The 21,829-nt window shown below is 41.6% G+C and overlaps 1 protein-coding gene across 3 annotated transcripts in view; it reads left to right on the forward strand.

Annotated features, from left to right (window-relative positions):
• Positions 1-21,829, forward strand: part of bcorl1 (BCL6 corepressor-like 1) — a 212,139-nt gene that overhangs the window by 63,180 nt on the left and 127,130 nt on the right. Inside the window, exon 1 of one of the 3 annotated variants that reach the window (XM_059977161.1) lies at positions 4,954-4,971. The exons of the other annotated variants lie outside the window; for them this stretch is intronic. The gene's annotated coding sequence lies outside the window, so the exon portion shown is untranslated. Of the gene's footprint in view, positions 1-4,953; positions 4,972-21,829 lie in introns of those variants that run through there. 3 annotated transcript variants of the gene reach the window in all.

Here is a 21,829-nt window from a genome sequence, read left to right on the forward strand (position 1 = left end):
GAGGGCCGAAGCCCAGTAATAGAGATAGGGGAGGGGGAAGGGCTAGAGGTGCCAGGTGGAGAACCAATCAGAGGAAAGATAAAGGCAGTGTTTATGTGGAGGCAAGGTAATTGACAAAGTTTTGCATGGGAGGTTGGTCAGGAAAGTTCAGTTGCTTGGCATTCAAAATGAGGTCGTAAGCTGGATTAAACATTGGCCTTGTGGGTGAAGACAGAGAGTAGTAGTAAATGGTTGCCTCTCTGACTGGAGGCCTTTGACTAGTGGAGTGCCACAGGGATCAATGCTGGATCCATTATTATTTGTCATCTAGATCAATGATCTGGATGGTAATGTGGTTAACTGGATCAGCTAATTTGTGGATAAGACCAAGTTTGTGGGGTGTAATGGACAGTGAAGCGAGGGAAGTCCATCAGAGCATGCAGCAAGATCTGGAATAGCTTGAAAAATGGCAGATGGAATTTAATGCAGACAAGTGTGAGGTGTGGTACTTAGGTAGGACGTTTCAGCATAGGTGTTGCACAGTGATTTGTAGGGTACTGAGGAGTGTGGTAGACAATGGGATCTGGGAATACAGATCCGTAATTCATTGAAAATGGCTGCACGGGTCGATTAGGTTGTAAAAAAAGCTTTTTGGCACATTGGCTTTCATAAATCAAAGTATTGAGTACACGAGATGGGATGTTTTGTTGAGTTTGTATAAGATGTTGGTGAGGCCTAATTTGGAATATTATATGCAGTTTTGGTCACCTTCTTACAGGGAAAAAGGAAATAAGTTTGAAAGAGTACGGAGAAAATTTACAAGGATTTTGCCAGGACTGGAGGAAAGATTGAATAGGTTAGGGCTTTATTCCTTTGAACATGGAAGATTGGAGAGAGATTTGATAGAGGTATTCAAAATTATGAGGGAATATAGATAGGATAAATGCATTTTCAGAGGGTTGTGAGGGTGTGGAATGAGCTACCAGTGCAAGTGGTGCATGCAAGCTCGATTGTAACGTTTAAGAGAATTATGGACACATACATGGATGGAAGAGGTATGGAGGACTAAGGTCCAGATGCATGAGACTGTTTAAGTTTAAGTGGTTAGGCATGGACTTCAAGCAACACACACAAAATGCTGGTGGAACACAGCAGGCCAGGCAGCATCTAAAGGAAGAAGCACTGTCGACATTTTGGGCTGAGACCCTTTGTCGGGGCATGGACTTCATGTGCCCAAGGGCCTGTTCCTATGCTGTACTTTTCAGTGATTCTATAACTATGGATGTAGTTGAACAGTTCTAATGTAGATTGGGAGACCACTTTGCTGAACATCTATGCTCCATCCACCAGAAAAAGTGGGTTCTCCCAGTGGCCACACGTTTTAATTCCATTTCCCATTCCCATTCTGACATGTCAGTCAATGGCCTCCTTCTACTGTTGCAATGAGGCCACACTCAGTTTGGAGGAGCAACACTTTATATTCTATGTGGGTAGCCTCTGACTGATGGCATGACATCGATTTCTCGAACTTCCAGCAATGCACTCTCCCTTCAGCATTCTCCATTCAATTTCCCTCTCTCATCTTATCTCCTTTCCTGCCCATCGCCTCCCTCTGCTGCTCCTCCCGCTTTTCTCTCTTCCATGGCCTCTGCCTCCAGCCCTGTATCTCTTTCACCAATCAACTTCCCATTTCTTTACTTCAACCCTCCTGGTTTCACCTATCACCTTGTGTTTCTTCGTCCCCTCCCCACCTTCTAAGTCTTGACTCCTCACCCTTTTTTGTCCTCTAGTCCAGGTGAAGGGACTTGGCCCGGAACATGGACTGTTACTCTTTACCATAGACGCTGCCTGTCCTGCTGAGCTCCTCCAGCGTTTTGTGTGTGTGGCTTGGATTTCCAGAATCTGCAGATTTTTCTCTTGTTTGTGATTGACCAAGTTCTATGATTTTTCTGCCCTGCCCAAACTGAAATCTTACTTCTATGCATGAGTAAAATAAATACATTTTTATATTAAAACACAAAATAGTAGAAATCTGAAATCAGAATAGTAAATGCTGAAAATACTCGGCATGTCAAGTAACACCTGTGGAGAGAGAAACAGAGTTAATGTTTCATATTGGTGACCTTTCTCCGACCTGAAATATTAACTCTGTTTCTCTCCTGATCTGTCAACTATCTTGCAGGTGTAGCTCAGATGCTACGCCTAGATATGGTAGTTTTCATTCAGAGTTTGTTTAGTGTTTTTTTTTGTTCTGTAACTTTTTCCCCTTGCTTTGCTGAGTTTGTTAGGTATTACCCTGGTTTTCCATCATAGTGTTTCAGCATACTATTTGTCAAGCACATCCCATTTTGCTGCAACACTGCTTCATTAAACAGGAATATCAAATGTGTACTTGAATCTTTGGAAGTTTTAAAAGATGACGGGTGCAAATCAAGCATGGTGCACCTGTTAGTAGGTTAAAAAACGGATTTCGGCTGTGTTCCAGCTGAGTTTTATTCTGTTCTCAACGCACGCAGATATGCACTTTTCCCAACAAAAATGGACAAAGATCAAAACAAAGTTATTTTTCACTCTCTTTACCAATATGGGTGAGTCAACATTTTAAGGCAGGTTATAAGTGTAAGTGTAGTTGTTTGCTGAAAGATTTTGATGATCTTTGACAAGGTCTGGCATGGGAGGTTGGTCAGGAAGCTTCAGGATGAGGCAGTAAACTGGTTTTGACATTGGCTTTGTGGAAGAAACCCCAGAGAATGGTAGTAAAAGTTTGCCCCTCTGACTGGTGGCCTGTGACTAGTGGCGTGCCACAAAGTTTGATGCTGGGTCCATTGTTGTTTGTCATCTGGATCAATGATCTGGATGGTAATGTGGTTAACTGAATCAGTTGATTTGTGGATGAGACCAAGATTGGGGGTGTAATGGACAGCGAAGCGGGGAAGACTATCAGAGCATGCAACGGGATCTGGACTTGCTTGAAAAATGGCAGTTGGAATTTAATGCGAGGTGTTGCACTTTGGTAGGACCATTCCGCATAGGTCTTACACAGTGAACGGTAGGGCACTGAGAAGTGCGGTAGAACAAAGGGATCTGGGAATACATGCCCATAATTTATTGAAAGTGGTTGCACAGGTAGATAGTTCTTTGATCTTTACATGTAGTAGTGACTGGATTTTGATTACTTTTTCCATTGGCAAATGCAGTCATTGTTTTGATATTGATCTTGTTTGTAATAAGCATTTAAACTTGTTTGTAGAATTTTGCTCATGCTTATGTTATTCAAAATCAACTGCCTCTGATTTGCATCTTAAGTGGATCAAGAAGCCCCTTTATCTGTGCCCCTTAATAGTATTGTCAGATGTTTCGTGCTATTATCATACAGTTCTTGAATCACCTGAAGGTCTGGGCCACAGAAATCTCTGTGATTGCCCCTAACATTTGTCTGGCAGATGGGTAAGTTAGGCACTTTCGACTTCACGACCATTCATGAGGAATAACCAATGATGAAATGTAGTTATCCATAGCCACTGCATGCTTTTACATTGAAATTTTCACATAGCAGTATTTGACAGAATGGATTATGTGGCTGACGGGACAGGCACTAAATGAAACTCGAAAAGGAGAAGTTGAAAGTGGTGATCAAAGCCACAAAATGTTAGTACTAAGGGGTAAATTTTGAAGGGGCTTTTGAAAGTAGGATTTGCTTCTGTACCATGCAGCCAGCAATGCTAATGATTTTCACAATTTATTTAACTAAGACAGTTTGAAATAGGATGATTGAGAACACCGAGTCTAGAAGATAAACATAACAACTGCTGGTACGGTTAGTGTGCTAAGTATGTGCGTATGTACAAGTACAGCCTTACTGCCTGCAAATTTAAATCAGACAATAGAGGGCCCTGTTTCTGTGAAGTTGTCTGCAACATACACTATGAAAGCTTTTGAATCTCGGAAATACATGAACATTGTTGTTATGGTTCAGGTTGGTCTTCCCTTTTTTCATTGTATTTTAGGAGATGAAACATAAAGCTGGAAATTTGTCCATGAAATTACAAAACTAAATAATTCTGTGCTGTTGAAAATTGCATCAGAATGTTTTGAGAGTCAAACAGTTCTGTTCACATTTCAGGACACTTAATCGCTATTTGGGGAAATTCATTTGTTTTTTTTTAAAGAGTATTTTCTTTCTCCCTCACACTTATTCTGATGGGCACCCGGAAGTAAGATTTTGGAGGTGCATTGGTAAAATAAGTTTTGGAGTGTCTAGATTTTCTTCATTCCAAGAATTGTAAATTTATGACTTTTTTTTACCCTTGAGGCTGTGAATGTTTAGACATCAAGAATATTCTAGTTACATTCTAAATACATAAGGCTGAATTTCATCGAACAGAGAACAGAACAGGAACAGGCCCTTTGGCACACATTGTTGTGCCGAACCAGGCAAAAAGTAAATCAACCCCCTTCCAAAAATCCCCCCTACCTACACAATGTCCATATCCCCCCCCCCCGCCGTTGTGCATATCTAAATGTCTCTTAAAAGCCTCTGATGTATTTGCCTCTGCCACCACACCAGGCAGGCCATTTCAGGCATCCACCACTCTCTGAGGAAAAAACTTACCCCTCACATCCCCTTTGAACCTACCCCCTCTCACCTTCAATGCATACTCTCAAGTATTAGACATTTCTACCTTGGGGAAAACACTACTCACTCTCTAATCTATCTACGTCTCTCATAACCTCTTATCTGATCGCCCTTCAGCCTCCACCATTCCAAAGAAACGACCTGAATTTGTCCAGCCTCTCTGGATAGCAGAGCCCTCTAAACCAGGCAGTGTACTAGTAAACTTCTTCTGCACTCTCTCCAAAGCCTCAACATCCTTCCTATAGTGGAGTGACCAGAATTGTATGCAATACTCCAGATGTGGCCTGCAGCACAAACAGCAGAGGTCCCAGCACAGATCCCTGTAGAACACCACTAATTACAGATCTCTAGCTCAAGTAAGTCCACTACCTTCTGTCTTCTAAGTACAAGCCAGTTCTAAATCCAGACAGTCAACTTGCCGCAGACCGTATGCATTTTAATCTGCTGGAAGGACTTAGTTAAATGCCTTACTAAAATCCATTATGACAACATCCACTGCCCTACCCTCATCAATCTCTCTCGTTGCCTTGTCAAAAAAACTCAGTGAAGTTGGTAAGACACAATCTGCCCCACACAAAGCCATGCTGACTCTTCTGGATTAGGTCATGGGTTTCCAAATGCCCATATATCCTATCCATAAGAATCTTCTCCAACAATTTCCCTACAACTGATGTGAGACTCACCAGTCTGTAGTTCCCAGGATTTTCATTGTTCCCTTCTTAAATAGACGCAGAACATTAGTCACCCGCCAGTCCTCTGGGACCTCACCTGTCCCTAGAGAATACATGAAGATACTGGTCAAAGCCCCCAACAGTCTAATCTCTTGCCTCCTTCAAATATCTGGGGTAAATCCCGTCAGGCTCTGGGGACTTGTCCACCTTAATATTCATTTGGAAGCCCAACACTTGCTCCTCCTTGACCTCTAAATGCCCTAACATATTTATACACTTAGCACTAATCTCCCTGTCCTCCCGGTCCCACTTCTTGGTAAATACTGAAGCAAAGTGCTCATTAAGTACCTCGTTCACATTCTCTGCTTCCAAGCAAATGTTCCCTCTTTATCCCAGAGTGGTCCTACCCTCACGTTAGTTATCCTCTTGCTCTAAGTTTGTGTTTAAAATGTCTTGGGATTCACCTTGATCCTATTTGCCAAGGACTTATCATGGCCCCTCCTGGCTTTCCTAATTCCCTTCTTTAGTTCTTTTCTGGCCTCTTTATAATTCTCTTGTGCTCCATTTGATCCCAACTTCTGAAGCTTACATACTTTTCCTTTTTCTTCATGACTAAATTCATCACCTCTCTGAACATCCAAGGTTCTCTAATCTTTCCACCCTTGTCCTTCATTCTAACAGGAACATACCTTTCCTGTGCTCTGTGCTATTGATCCTGAAACACCCTCCACATGTCTGATTTGGACTTGCCAGAAAAAAAAAAGGCGTTCCCAATCAACTCTTTTTAATTCCTGCCTGATGCTTTCGTAGTTTTCCCTGCTCCAATTTAAGCGTCTCCCGCAAGAACCATGCCTATCATTATCTGTAGCTATCCTGAAAATTAAGGAGTCGTGGTCACTGTTTCCTAACTGCTCATCTGCTGAAAGGTCAGTCACCTGGCCAGGCTCATTACCCAACACCAGGTCCAGTACAGTGCCTCATCCACATATTGATTTAAGAAACCTTCCTGGATACACTTAACAAATTCTGCCCCTTCTAAACCCCATCTAAACTAAGAAGGTCCCAGTTTATATTGGGGAAATTGAAATCCCCCATGACAACAACCCTATTAATTTTACACATTTCCTTAATCTGTTTACATATCTGTTATTCAGTATCCCGGTGGCAATGGGGGGGGGGGGGGGTTGCGGAGGCTCTGTAGATCAAACCCATTGGTGTCATTGCACCCTGCCTATTCCTGAGTTCTATCCAAATGGACTCAGTGTCTGAACCCTCCATTATGTCTCCCCTGAGTGCAGCTGTGATACTGAGAAATTTCTGTAGCCAGAGGGTGGTGAATTTGTGGAATTTGTTGCCAAGTGCAGCTGTGGAGGCCAGGTTGTTGGGTGTATTTAAGGCAGAGGTTGATAGGTTCTTGATTGGACATGGCATCAAAGGTTACGGGGAGGCCGGGAAATGGGGTTGAGGAGGAGAAAAGAAAGCCATGATTGAAAGGCCGAGCAGACTCAGTAGGCCAAATGGCCTAATTCTGCTCCTATATCTTATCATCTTATGGTCTAATTAGTAGTGCAACTCCCCCACTCCCTTTTACCTCCTTCTCTATATCTCTCCTAAAACTTTCATTATCTTTTCCTGTAATATGCTTAGCATTAAAATACCCACACTTCAAACTATCTGACCCATCATACCTGTTATTTTGATTTTGCCTTTCAATGCTTTCCCTGACATCTACCTTCCTGCCGATCCTTCACTTACTGACCTGCTGTTCTGCTTCAGAAGGCACAGGACAGATACATCTTAAAGAGGAAGATGTATTCTAAAGGGAAGATGACATAACTGTGGCTATCAAGAGAAGTCAAAGCCAACATAAAAGAGATGGCATATAATAGAGCAAAAATTAGTGGAAAGTTAGAGGACTGGGAAGCACTTAAATCAACAGAAGGCAACTAAAAAGTCATTAAGAAGGTAAAGATGGCATACAAAAATAAGCTAGGCAGTAATATTAAAGAGGATACCAAAAGTTTTTTCAGATACATGAAGTATAAAAGAGTTGAGAGTGGATATTGGACCACTGAAAAATGATGCTGGAGATGTAATAGGGGACAAGGAAATAGCAGATGAACCGAATAGGTATCTTACATCAGTCTTCACAGTGAAATACACTAGCAGTATAATGGAATTTCCAGGTGTCAGGGGTCATGAAGTGTATGAAGTTACAATTACTAGGGAGAAGGTTCTTTGGGAAACAGAGGTCTGAAAGTAGATAAGTCACCTGGACCAGATGGTGTACACCCCAGTGTTCTGAAAGAGGTGGCTGAAGAGATCATGGAGATTTCCGTAATTAGCTTTCAAGAATCACTAGTTTCTGACATGGTTCCAGAAGACTGGAAAATTGCAAATGTCACTCCACTCTTCAAGAAAGGAGATGCAGATAAAAGAAAATTATAGGCCAGTTAGTCTGACCTCAGTAGTTGGGAAGGTGTTAGAATTGATGTTGGAGTCGATTATAAGGATATGGTTTTAGGGTATTTGGAGGCACATGATAAAATAGGTCATAGTCAATATGGTTTCCTCAAGGAAAAATCTTGCCTGACAAATCTGTTGGAATTCTTGGAAGAAATGACAAGGAGAATCGATTGATGTTGAGTATTAGGATTTTCAGAAGGCATTTGACAAGGTGCCACAAATGAGGCTGCTTAACAAGCCATGAGTCTATGGTATTACAGGAAAGGTTCTAGCATGGATAAAGCAATGGCTGATTGGCAGGAAGTAAAGAGTGGGAATAAAGGGAGCCTTTTCTGGTTTGCTGCTGGTGGCTGGTGGTGTTCCATAGGGGTCTGTGTTGAGGTAGATTCTTTTTATGTTTTATGTCAATAATTTGGATAATAGAATTGATGACTGTTGCAAAGTTTGCAGACGATACGAAAATAGGTGAAGGGCAGTTAGTTTTGCGGAAGTAGAGGGGCTACAAAAGGACTTAGTCAGATTAGGAAAATGGGCAAAGAAGTGGCAGGTGGAATATAGTGTCTGGAAGTGTATGGTCATGCAGTTTGGTAGAATAAATGAAAAGGTTGACTATTTACTAACTAGCGAGAAAATACAAAAATCTGAGGCGCAAGAGGACTTGGGAGTTGAGTGCAGGATTCCCTAAAGGTTAATTTGCAGGTTGAGTCTGTGAGAAAAGCAAATGCAATGTTAGCATTCTTTTCAAGAGGACTAGAATATAAAAGCAAAGACGTAACATTAAGACTTTAAAAAGCACTGGTGAGTCCTGACTTTGAGTAATGTAAGCAGTTTTGGGTCCCTTTCTTAGAAAGGATGTGCTGAAACTAGTGAAGGTTCAAATGAGGTTCACAAAAATGATTCCATGATCCCTTCTCCAGCTCTGTATCACTTTTGCCAATCACCTTTCCAGCTCTTAGCTTCATCCCACCCCCTCCAGTCTTCTATCATTTCGCATTTCCCCCTTCCTCTCCTACTTTCAAATCTCTTAGTATCTTTCCTTTCAGTTAGTCCTGATGAAGGGTCTCGGCCCGAAATGTCAACAGTGCTTCTCCCTATAGATGCTGCCTGGCCTGCTGTGTTCCACCAGCATTTTGTGTGTGTTGTCCAGGTTTAAATAACTTATCATATGAAGAGCGTTTGATGGTTCTGGACCTGTATTCTCTGGAATTCAGAAGAATAAGGGGTGACCTAATTAAAATCTATCAAATGGTGAAAGGCCTTGAAAGAGTGGATGTGGAGAGGTTGTTTGCTATGGTGGGAGTGTTTTAAGACCAGAGGACATAGCCTCAGAATAGAGGGGTGCCTTTTTAGAATGATAAGAAGAAATTTCTTCAGCCAATGAGTGTTGAATCTGTGGAATTCTTTACCACAGGCAGTATGGAGGCCAAGTCTTTATGTAAATTTAAAGCAGAAATTGATAGATTCTAGATTGGTCAGGGCATGAAGGTATACAGGGAGACGGCAGGAGATTGGGGCTGAGAGGAAAAATGGATCAGCCATGATGAAATGGTGGAGTAGACTCAATGGGCCAAATGGCCTAATTCTGCTCCTATCTCTTATGGTCTCAAGGTCTTATAGTCAGACTAGTTTAAACCCTCCTGAGTAGCATTAGCAAATTTCCCTGCCAGGATATTGGTTCCCCTCCAGTTCAGAAGCAACCTATCCCTCTTGTACAAGTCACTCCCTTCCCCAAGAACTTAAAACCTTGTCCCTTGCACCATCTCCTCAGCCACTCATTCCTCCTTGCTATTATTCCATTTTTACCTGCAGTAACCCATGGCACTGGGAATAATCCAGAGGTTACCACCTTGGAGGTGCTTCTCATTAGGCTCTTCCCTAATTCTAGATACTCACTACGTAGGACCTCTTCCCCTTCTCTGCCTATGTCATTGGTGCCAAATGCACCATGACTTCTGGCTGTTCACCCTTTCCCTTGAGAGTACAAGACGTAAGATATAGGGGCAGAATTAGGCTTTTTGACCTATTGAGTTTCCTCTGCCATTTCATCATGGCTGATCCGATTTTCCTCTCAGCCCCAATATCCTGTCTTCTCCCTGTATCCCTTCATGCCCTTACCAATCAAGAATCTATCAACCTCTACCTTAAATGTAAATAAACACTTGGCCTCCATACTGCCTGTGGCAAAGAATTTCACAGATTCAACACTCTCTGGCTAAAGAAATAACTCCCCATCTCCATTCTAAAAGGTTGCCCCTCTATTCTGAGGCTCTGTCCTCTGGTCTTAGGACTCCCCACCATAGGAAACATCCTCTCCAAATCCACTCTATCAAGGCCTTTCACCATTTGATAGGTTTCAATTGGGTCACTGATACATCCTGGACCCTAGCACCTGGGAGGTAACACACCATCCTAGTGTCTCTTCTATGGCCACAGAATCTCCTTTCTGTCCCCCTAATAATCAAGGCCCCTGTAAATACCGCACTACCTGACTTTATCCTTCCCTGTTGAGCCTCCGAGCCGGGCACAGTGCCAACGGCCTGGCAACTGCTGCTGTGCTCCAATGGGTCATCCTCTCTGGCAGTATCTAAAGAGGTGTACTTGTTGTTGAGAGGAATGGCCACAGGGAAACTCTACACTGACTTCCTAATCTCCTTGCCTGTCCTGGTGGTTGCCCATCTCCTGTCCAAAGCCTGGACTCTGGGTGTGACCACCTCTTCAAAAGTCACATCTAGAATGTCTTCAGCTTCCCAGATGATGCCAAGTACATCCAACTGCTAGATCCGGTCAGTCAGGAGCTGAAACTGGGTGCACTTTCCATAGAAGTAGTCATCAGGGAACCGTTGGTAGTCCTGAACTCCCACATTTAATGAGAGGAGCATTCCATTCTGACTGCTTTGTAATAAAAAATGGCTTACCTCTTCTTATCTGTGCCTCTGCCTGTAAAGCCAAAGCCTTTCCACTCTATCAAAAGACAAATATGTTTCGTCGTGTTACTAGTTGAATTTGCATTTGTCTGGTAGGTGCTGGTATATCAAAATTGCAAACTTGCAGTGCTTTTTTTGCATTGAACTCTTGCAGCTAGTAATGCATTACTTTGGTCTTCAGTCTAAAGCAGTGATAATTTTAACATTCACAAAATGCTGGTGGAACACAATAGGCCAGGCAGCATCTATAGGGAGAAGCGCTGTCGACGTTTCGGGCCGAGACCCTTCGTCAGGGCTAACCAAAAGGAAAGATAGTAAGAGATTTGAAAGTAGTGGTGGGGAGGGGGAAATACGAAATGATAGGAGAAGACCGGAGGGGGTGGGATGAAGCTAAGAGCTGGAAAGGTGATTGGTGAAAGTGAAACCGAGCTGGAGAAGGGAAAGGATCATGGGACGGGAGGCCTCAGGAGAAAGAAAGGGGGAGGGGGGGAACACCAGAGGGAGATGGAGAACAGGCAAACAACTAAATATGTCAGGGATGGGGTAAGAAGGGGAGGAGGGGCATTAACAGAAGTTAGAGAAGTCAATGCCATCAGGTTGGAGGCTACCCAGCCGGTATATAAAATGTTGTTCCTCCAACCTGAGTTTGGATTTATTTTGACAATAGAGGAGGCCATGGATAGACATATCAGAATGGGAATGGGATGTGATTGGATCTCCCAGTGGCCACACATTTTAATTCCACATCCCATTCCCATTCTAACTAGAGGGCACAGCTTCAGAATAAAAGGATGCCCCTTTAGAACAGAGATGGGGAGGAAATTCATTAGCCAGAGGGTGGTGAATCAGTGGAATTCATTGCCATAGGCAGCTGTGGAGGTCATTGGGAGTATTTAAAGCAGAGGTTGATTGGTTGTCAATTAGTAAGGGATTAAAGGTTATGGGGAGGTGATGGGAGAATGGGGTTGAGAGAGCTAGTAAATCAGCCATGATGGAATGGCACAGCAGACTTGATGGGCTGAATAGCCTCATTCCACTCCTGTTTCTTATCATCTAATGGTCCTGTGGTCTAAGTGCAAATAATGTACATTTGAAGGTAAAATTGTAAATAGTAAAATTAAAATGGGGCAATTTGATCTAGTTGATGGTCAACAAGCAGAATGTTGAACTATAAAGCTAAAACAGTGGAATCAAAGTAAAGTGATATGGTTTTTGAGTTTGCTGTGTGCAAGCTTGAATTGAATTGGCTTTATTACTTGCATCCTTCATATACATGAGGAATAAAAATCTTTACTTTATGTTACTTTTGGAGATTGTCTTAGGATTACAGAATGATACAGTGCAAAAGGAAGCCAGCTGTCTCAAAATATCTGTAGCAGTTGTTGGAAAAGCTATTCCAATTAACACAAAACCAGAAAATGGTGTAAACACTTGATAGGTTAGGCAGCTGGAATGAGAAACTGAGTTCATGTTTCAGGCTGATGACACTTTTCAAAGCTGGAAATGAGAGAAAACAAGGTAGTTTTTAGTAACAGAAAAGTTGAAAAAGCGTTGGGTTGAACAAAATAACGTTGCGGACCGTGTAAAGGACTATTGAATACAGTGGGATGTGGATCAGTTACAGATATGGGCAGAGAAGTGACAGATGGAGTTTAATCCAGGCAAGTGTGCAACGTTGCACTTTGGAAGGTCAAATAAAAGGAGAAAGTATAAAGTTAATGTTGTACACCTTAGTGGTGTTGAGGTACAGAGGGATCTTGGGGTCCAGGTGCGTAATGCAAGTGATAAGGTGGCAAAGAAGACATATGGCAAGCTTGCCTTGATTGATGGGGATGTTGACTAAAGAGTAAGCTTGTAACTATATAAAACTTCAGTCAGACCGCAGTTGGAGTCAGACTGCAGTTGGAGTATTGAATGCAGTTCTGGCCCGCCAATTATAGCAAGGATGTGGAGATGGAGCAGAAGAGGTTGTAGGATAGTGCCTGGATTAGAGGGAGTGAGCTATTAGGAAAGGTTAGACAAACTTGAGTTGTTGTCCCTACAGAATAGACCTGATAAAGGATTTTGAAAGGCGTAGATAGGATGGACTATCAGAATCTTTTCCCCAGGATAGAAAGGTCAAACACCAGAGAACATACTTTTAAAGTTGGGGAGGGGGCAAGTTTTTTACACAGATAATAGAAGCTTTGAATACGTTCCCAATGGTAGCAGTGGAAACAAGTAGTTTGTTGGAGTTTAACAGGCTTTTGGATAGACACATTATTAAGAAGAGTTATGAATATACACAGCGAGAGGATGATATTTAGTGTAAGTTGGCTTCAAGCTCAGCAAAACATCATGGTTGAAATGGCCTATCCAGTGCTGTACTGTTCTTTGTTCTAAAAAAGGGTGAGGTCAAACGGATTACCAAATCACCCTTCCTTGGTCCATTAATCACATATTGGTCCCTGTCTCAACTGTCACCCTCTCCTCTTTATGTCAGCTATCTTCCCTCTCTGCTCTCAAGCCTGATACAGATATTGACCCGAAATGTCAACCGTTCCTATTCCTTCATGGATGCGGCTCAGCACGTTGAGCTCCTTCAGCAATTTGTTTTCTTTTACCCCGGATTCCAGCATCTGCAGTCTCTTGCGTCTTGATTGAAGGAGAATTCATGATTCGATAATGATGGTTTGCCTCTATTTATTATTTCTAAAGCAGGACTGGGAGGCTGCACCAATGTTTGAAAAATCATAGATGGATGTCAGGCTGAATTGGTCAAAAAAGAAGAGCGAGTAACTTAAAAGCTGGAAACTTCAGTGCTGAGTCAGAAGGTTTAATTGTGACCAGACGGTAAATGAGGTGTTTCTCAAGCTTGTTTTGGCTCTCATTGCAACAGTACAGGAGGCCATAGACAAATCAGAGGAGGTGTGATAGGGAATTAAAGTAGCAGCCAAAAGCTCAGGGTTACACCCGACGGAATGGAGGTTTTTCTACAAACCTATCACCAAGCCGACACTTTGTTTATCTAGTGCTGAGAAGACTGCATTGAGAACACTCAATACACCACCCGTAGGTTTAAAAGAGATTTAGGTGCATCTCTACAAATGAAACATCATTATTTGGATTCCTGTATGGCGGAATAGGAAACGTCTAAAAGGACTGGTGTTGCATAAAGTGCCATGAAGCAGGGTGTGGGTTGGTGAACTGGAAGAGTGGATAGGGAGTCGTGAAGAAAATCATGCCTTTGATCTACTTAAAACAAAAGGAGGGGAGGGGAAAATAGCGGTGGAATTTTCTAACCATTTATCAGGTAGCCATTTGAAAGTTGTTGGTAATTATTAACACCCCTCTGCCACCACCAACATCATTACAGATTATAACAGTTTTTTTCTCTATTGGCTTTTTCCTTTAAAGCTACATAGCCTCATAAAAAATGATGGTACTGATTGGGGAATTCCAGCTCATTATTTCAGTACAAGCCAGATAAAGGGCTATTTAAATTCATCTAACTTTCCAGCACTCTTTTTCATTGACCTTTGAGACGTCAAGTTTTCTGGTTACTTTTGTAAAAATAATATAAGGGAGTGTTGATCCTCGTCTTTAAGACGAGTAGGTTTGGAGCGCATCATTCTCTGAGTGGTAAATAAGTCTCTAGTACTCTTATTATTTTACTCTATTTAGGAATCTTGCCTATTTTCTATAAAAAAAATCCTCCATTATTAAGAGAAAATCTATTGTTGGAAATCCAAAGAACACACACACACACACACACACACACACACAATGCTGGAGGAACTCAGCAGGCCAGGCAGCATCTAGGAAAAGAGTACCGTTGACGTTTTGGGCCAAAGTACGAGGAGTAATTGATAAGTTCATGGCCTAAGGTAGAAGGAGATGAGTTATTAACTTCAAACTTTCTGCATAATCACTCGAGTTGACCTGCATGTGCATGTAACGAGAGCTGTATCACTCATCTCCTTCTACCTTAGGCCACGAACCTATCAATCACCCCTGCTGTGGACACTTTCTGGAGGTCCAAGATCCATATGCTCCACGACTGCTGGACTAAGTGCATAAATGTAGGAGGGGACGATGTTGAAAAATAAATGTGCTAGGTTTTCTAAAATTGACTCCTTCTACCTTAGGCCATGAACTTATCAATCACCCCTTGTATGTCAGAGTGTCCTGCTGAAGAGTTTTGGCACGGATCATCGACTGTACTCTTTTCTTAGATGCTGCCTGGCCTGCTGAGTTCTTCTAGCAGTGTATGTGGCCTCCATTACTAAGTTTCCTTTTCCTTAATGTAATCTGACAGGGCTGTATTTATGAATAAATGTTAAATATTTCACAGAGGTTAGAGCTACTATTAAGTCACTGAACCTTGGAGCTTGTGTTTTATGGGTTGATTGATTTCACAAGTTGGATACATAAGTTACATAGCGCACATCTCAATTCGATTCAACAATTAAAAAGTTAGCTTTTTTTAACCTCATTTTGCTCTGTCAGATGATACAGTACACCTATCCTGTAACATATCAGCTAATGAAGTCCAACAAACAAATGGGGATATTTATTTTAAGTGGTTACATGACATATCGAGGATGCTAAAAAGGGTTTATTAATAAAGTCATATATTACAGGTATATCATGCATGGACTTTTATTTCAGTACCATTTCTGGTTAATTATATTTGCCTTTGGAAGTTTATTTCAAGGAAATCCTTTATAATTTTAAACATCATGATCTAATATTTTATTTGATCAAAAGTTATTCATCCCTGATACATTCTCATAAACTTAGGCACTTCATAGACCTGTTATCTGACCTAAGCTATTGTATCTAAATTTATCTCAGAGAAACTTGTACAATTGCATGTTATCCAAAAAATACATTACTGCCAATTAAGTGCATTTGTAGCATATTTATCTGTGCAGTGTAAGGCTCTTGGCAGCTAAATTGTGAAAAAAATAGTCACGAAGAGTGATAAAATGACCAATTTCTTAATTGGCCGGTTATCATTACAATTCTGTATTACATGAGAATGATTCGAGATCGGTAGTGGCCAGAACACTGAGGGTAATTCCCTCTCCTGGTGTTCTTTGATCAGTACTTCAGCGTCTTTTACTTCCAGCTGAAAGGGTAGATGAGAGCTCCATACAAGTATCATCCAAAAGATACTCCCTCTGTATTGCATTAAATGTCAGCCTAGGGGATAGGATGTTAACTTACAACTTCCGCCTGGGTCCTAGCCACTGTTTCCTACTGCCAACTATTTAGCATTGCTTATTTGCATTTGTAATCTTGGCTTTATTAATAAACTATTTTAACAGCCTTTTCAATGTTCCATGCTATATTTAAAAATAATGTACATGGACTCCTAGATTTCTTCCTTCTAAAATTCTCCCATTGTTTGTATAAAACTTTCCTTATGCAATGTAGTAGGAATGGGGTATCATTTAGCAATGTGGAATAATTGATGGTGTCAGCAGCCTAAATCAACATATTAACATTGATGTCTGACTGACAAAATGCTTATCAGGTGAGATAGCACACACAAAATGCTGAAGGAACTCAGCAGATAGAAACATAGAAAATAGGTGCTGGAGTAGGCCATTTGGCCCTTCGAGCCTGCACCGCCATTCAGTATGATCATGGCTGATCATCCAACTCAGAACCCTGTACCTGCTTTCTCTCCAGACCCCCTGATCCCTTTAGCCACAAGGGCCATATCTAACTCCCTCTTAAATATAGCCAATGAACCGGCCTCAACTGTTTCCTGTGGCAGAGAATTCCACAGATTCACCACTCTCTGTGGGAAGAAGTTTTTCCTCATCTTGGTCCTAAAAGACTTTCCCTTTATCCTTAAACTGTGACCCCTCATTCTGGACTTCCCCAACATCGGGAACAATCTTCCTGCATCTAGCCTGTCTAATCCCTTTAGAATTTTATACGTTTCAATAAGATCCCCCCTCAATCTTCTAAATTCCAGTGAGTATAAGCCTAGTCGATCCAATCTTTCTTCATATGAAAGTTCTGCCATCCCAGGAATCAATCTGGTGAACCTTCTCTGTACTCCCTCTATGGCAAGAATGTCTTTCCTCAGATTAGGGGACCAAAACTGCACACAATATTCTAGGTGCGGTCTCACCAAGGTCTTGTACAACTGTAGTAGAATCTCCCTGCTCCTGTACTCAAATCCTTTTGCTATGAATGCCAACATACCATTTGCCTTTTTCACCGCCTGCTGTACCTGCATGCCCACCTTCAATGACTGGTGTACAATGACACTCAGGTCTCGTTGCATCTCCCCTTTTCCTAATCGGCCACCATTCAGATAATAATCTGTTTTCCTGTTCTTGCAACCAGAGTGGATAACCTCACATTTATCCACATTAAATTGCATCTGCCATGAATTTGCCCACTCACCTAACCTATCCAAGTCATCCTGCATCCTCTTAGCATCCTCCTCACAGCTAACACCGCCGCCCAGCTTCATGTCATCTGCAAACTTGGAGATGCTGCATTTAATTTCCTCGTCTAAATCATTAATATATATTGTAAACAACTGGGGTCCCAGCACTGAGCCTTGCAGTACCCCACTAGTCACTGCAGCATCAGGCAGCATCAATGGAAAGGAATAGAGTTGATGTTCAGGCCGAGACCCTTCATCAGAACACATTCTGTTCGATGATTGTCCTGCTGAAGGGTCTCTGCCTGAAATGCCAACTCTGTTCCTTTCCAGAGATGATGCCTGACCTGCTGAGTTCCTCCTGTATATTGTGTGTGATGCTCTGCATTCCCAGCATCTGCAGAATCTCTTGTGATTATTAGGTGAGAGTTCTGGTTTGGCACGTGGCAGAGTTTCTTCTGACCTGGGGTTGAGTTGTTGTTTAATGATCGTTACTAGCTCAGTGGTTCTCAATGTGGTCCATTTGGCCATGCCAGATTTCATAGAGGCCATAAGTAAAAAAATACAGGAGTTTGTGCATGGGTCATAAGTTTGCTTATGAAGGAGGGGGTGCGGCACAAGAATATGGAGAGTGTAAGTGATGTAAGCCACAAGTAGGCCTTGAGCAGAGAAAGGTTGAGAACCACTGCATTAGTTAATACTTGCGCTGCAATTAGCATGTTATTGACTTGGATGCTGCCCTTTGTGCGCTTCTTTTCCTTTAGATCGAAAGGTTAAGCCCATTTCTGACTATGCACAGCAATGTCCGAGTTGACAGGCGTTTATAACTACAGGTTCATTCATTTTAAGTGTCAGAAATTGTACCGAGCCACGTGGTGGCATGTTGTGTCTGTAACTATTATGCTTTCTATTTTGATTGCACTGTCTGGTGTCAGATGCCAGCTGCCTATAGAGGGAGCTAGTGGTGGATGGGGCTTCCCTGGATGCATATGGTAATTTCATAATTAGTAAACATTCATTTTGTGAGTTCTTGCTATAACCCTGTTTACTTTTTGAAGTGTGTCTTTGCTTTACAATACTAATATTTTATGACACAGGAATGGCCAAAATGCATTTTGTCTAGCCTTTACTGTACAAAATATTGCTTTAATGAAATATTTTCCAGGAGTGTATCCCATTTTGAAAACAATGAATGGCTGTACTGAAGGCACACTAAGGAAAACTGGGCTTTCTTTTCACAATGTAACATGCAATTTAGAACTGTTCTATTCATTTTTCGGGTGACAATCCACTAGGGGCAGCCCCATTTCTGTCATGGTAGATAGGGTAAGGGGAGACAGGCCGAAAAATTTAAGTGGTGTGACTGTTAAGAAGGCATGCCTTCTTTGTTAGAAGCTCGAGGAGATTTGGTATGTCACCAAATACTCTTGTAATTTCTATAGGTGTATGAATGGTGGGCATTCTGACCAGATGCATTGCACCTAGTATGGACCCTGCAATGCACAGCATAATACAAATCTGCAGAGGGTTATAGACAAAGCCAACACCATCACAGGCACAACCCTCCCCATGCCCCCACTCCTATCGAGGAAACCTTTAAAAGGTAGTGTCACAAGAAGTGGGCATCCATCATTAAAGACTCTCGCTATCATACAAGATAAGCTTCCTCCTTGTAACCGCTATCAGGAGCCTTGAGACTTAGGAACAGCTCTCCCTCCTTCATCTGATTGCTGAATGATCCAGGAACCCATGACACTATTTCAATATTCCTTGTTTGTTTGCACTATTTACTCTTTGTAACTTAGTTTTTTCTTGTCTTTGCACCATACTGCTGCCATGAAACAACAAATGTCAAGTCTTATGTCGATGATAATAAATCTATTTCTGAACGTAAATACAGTGGGTTCTGGTTAATTGGGACACGTCGGGACCAGTATATTTTGGCCCAGTTAAGTGGCTGCCCCAAGTAGCTGAAGTTTCTTGGAAATAGAGGAATTAAACTTCCAGGTTAAGATGCCTCTGCGCTGAGCTGAGGCCGTGGCTTGCAATTAATGGGCTCCTGGACCACCTGTGATTGGCTTTGTGGCTGCGGCCTCACTTTTGTGAACTTTCATTCGGAATGTTATTTGCTTACTTTTATTGTTTGCACAATTTTTTCTTGCACATTGGATGCTTGATGGTTGTTTTTTTTTTAATGGGTTCTTTTAGATTTCTTTGATTTGTGACTGCCTGAATCTCAAGCTTGTATACAGTACACGTACTTTGATAATAAATGTACTTTGAACTTTGAAAAGTCAAAATACTGTTTAAATGAAATACAGAACAGATTAGAACACAGCCAATACTACTACAGTACTATAAAACCGTGTATTAGTTCCTAATATTTGCTTTGGTGTTTGTCCGCCATATCCAGCTGTGACAAGAAACCTGTGTGGGAGAGTTTTTAAAGTGAAAATGCCATTGCACTGGTGCATTTCCACTCTCTGTCATCACAACTGGTGTTTTCTTCCGATGCAGTGGTTGACTATGACTTCTTTTGTGCCTTGTCATGCCGTTTGCTCGCCACAGAACATTGCAGAATCACCTTCCTACCCATTGGATCCCACTTGAAGATCTCATCTGCCCAGACTGCTGGAGCTGACTTTGCATGCTAGGATAGGCATGTCCCTATCTCACCAGGATACAAGGCCTGCTGGCATGTTTGCCTGGTTTAGACTGCCTGTTGAAGTGGTGTACTGGTATGTGCCAGCTGTCACATGCAAACAGCTCCTTGGAGCCACTGAGCTGAGTGTATGCTGTTGTGTTCTCTTGATTGACTGGATCAATTATAAATAAACAAAATCAGCACAGACACATAGTGCAGATAATGGACTGCCTTCTCATAATTTTTGATGATTGCATCCTCCAAATCTTCACTTATTTTTTGACATTCAAGCTGATTGTTGATACCTTAAATTCTTTATAGTTCCTAACTTGTTGAAGTAGTGAAATCGTTTTGTTTTCACACCCGGCGGTTTCTGACATCTACTCGGCTGATTGCTTGAAACCACAGTGAGCAAAGCAGTTCTGAATTGTCTTATTGCTTATTTCTCACTATCAATGACAAAAATCACTGCTTTTTGAACAGAAGCACACACAACAGATGCTGTTCGCCTCTCAGCATGGTGTAGCTTTTAGCAGCCAAGAAGTTCACATCTGAAGCTTGTTGGAAACTATTCAGCAACAGTTTCCTGTCCCAGTTAAGCAGCAGTGTCCCAAATAACAAAGGGAATCCTGACTCTTCTCTCAATCAGCTTTTGTTCTTTATAATTTGTCCCAAATAAGTGGTTGGCCGATTAACCAAAGGCACGATTAACTGAAACCCACTGTAGCTGTGATCGAGGTGCAAAGAAAACTTTTGTACACATTCCCTTGCCGATAGATGGCAGTGTTGATTGTAGTTGGTTTATCAGATATTCAGTGGGGAAAAGTACAAAGAAAATTATTGTGGTTAACTCAGTGCAGAGCCATAGGATTAACAGGATGTGTTTAGGTCAGGTTGAATAATTTTTAATTGGCTATTCCTTGTAAGTGATGTGAGAATGATGCAGTTGCCAGCTTTCAGCTTACATTCCTCGCTCTTGGGATGCAAGTACTTGGATTTGTGTCTGGTTCCTGACATAAAGCAACATTTATGTCATTCTGCAAGGTGGAGTGGTCCATGGACTAAGTCTGCAGGCAATGGAAGCTGTAGCACCATTAGTGACCAGCCCTGTCAGCTTGTGTACTCAGAAGGCATTTTTCACTCATTCTCAATGTTAGTGATGTCAGAAACGTTCAGACATAATTTAAATACATTTAGTTAATTGAAACAGGTCGTTTTAAACTATATAGTGTGAATTAAAATATAAAATTCAAAACAGAGGAAGTTTACAACAAATATTTCCTGTCGTATGTCCTTGTAGGGAATGTCAGCGACAGCATCCAAGTGAATAGGGCCATAGTAGACTGGCTAATTATAAGTTGGATAAAGCTGAGAGGCAGGATGAGGAGTGTATTCCCCCCTACCCCGCAGATTAAATGTGTTGTGGAATGCTCCTGTGCTTAGTGGTGTTGAGTGGTGGAGTGCCCTGATGTATGTAATCGGTGGGATGTTTCAAAGTTCCCTTGTTTAGTTCTTGATATGAAAGTCTGGAACAGTGAATTGATTGCCATTGTGATAAAGATTTATGCTTTCATTTATGTTTATGTATCAATGATGTTAAAAAATTTCATTACCTTAAAGAAATATGATGTGTTGAACATTTTGGCTTAATATTAAAAATGTTCAGAAATATCGGTTTCAAACGTTGTGCTCAGTAACTAGCTCGTGATTCTTAACTTAACATAATGGTGCTGGAAAGTTTGTGAACCCTGTAGAATTGGCTCTATTGATGCATAAATATGACCTAAAATGTGATCAGGTCTTCACACAAGTCCTAAAACTAGATAAACAGAACCCAATTAAATAAAAAACACAAAAACATTATATTGTTCATTTATTTATAGAGAATAATGATCCAATATTACATGTACTTGTTGGAAAAAGTATATGAACCTTTGCCTTCAGTAACTGGTGTGACCCCCTTGTACAGCAACAACTTCAACCAAACGTTTCCGGTAACCGTTGATTAGCCCTGCACATCGGCTTAGAGGATCTTTAGGCCATTCCTCTGTACAAAACTGCTTCAACTCTGGAATGTTGGTGGGCTTCCTTGCATGAATTGTATTGTATTGTGTACAG

Source organism: Hypanus sabinus, chromosome 8, assembly GCF_030144855.1.
Source record: "Hypanus sabinus isolate sHypSab1 chromosome 8, sHypSab1.hap1, whole genome shotgun sequence".
Taxonomy (NCBI): Eukaryota; Metazoa; Chordata; class Chondrichthyes; order Myliobatiformes; family Dasyatidae; genus Hypanus; species Hypanus sabinus.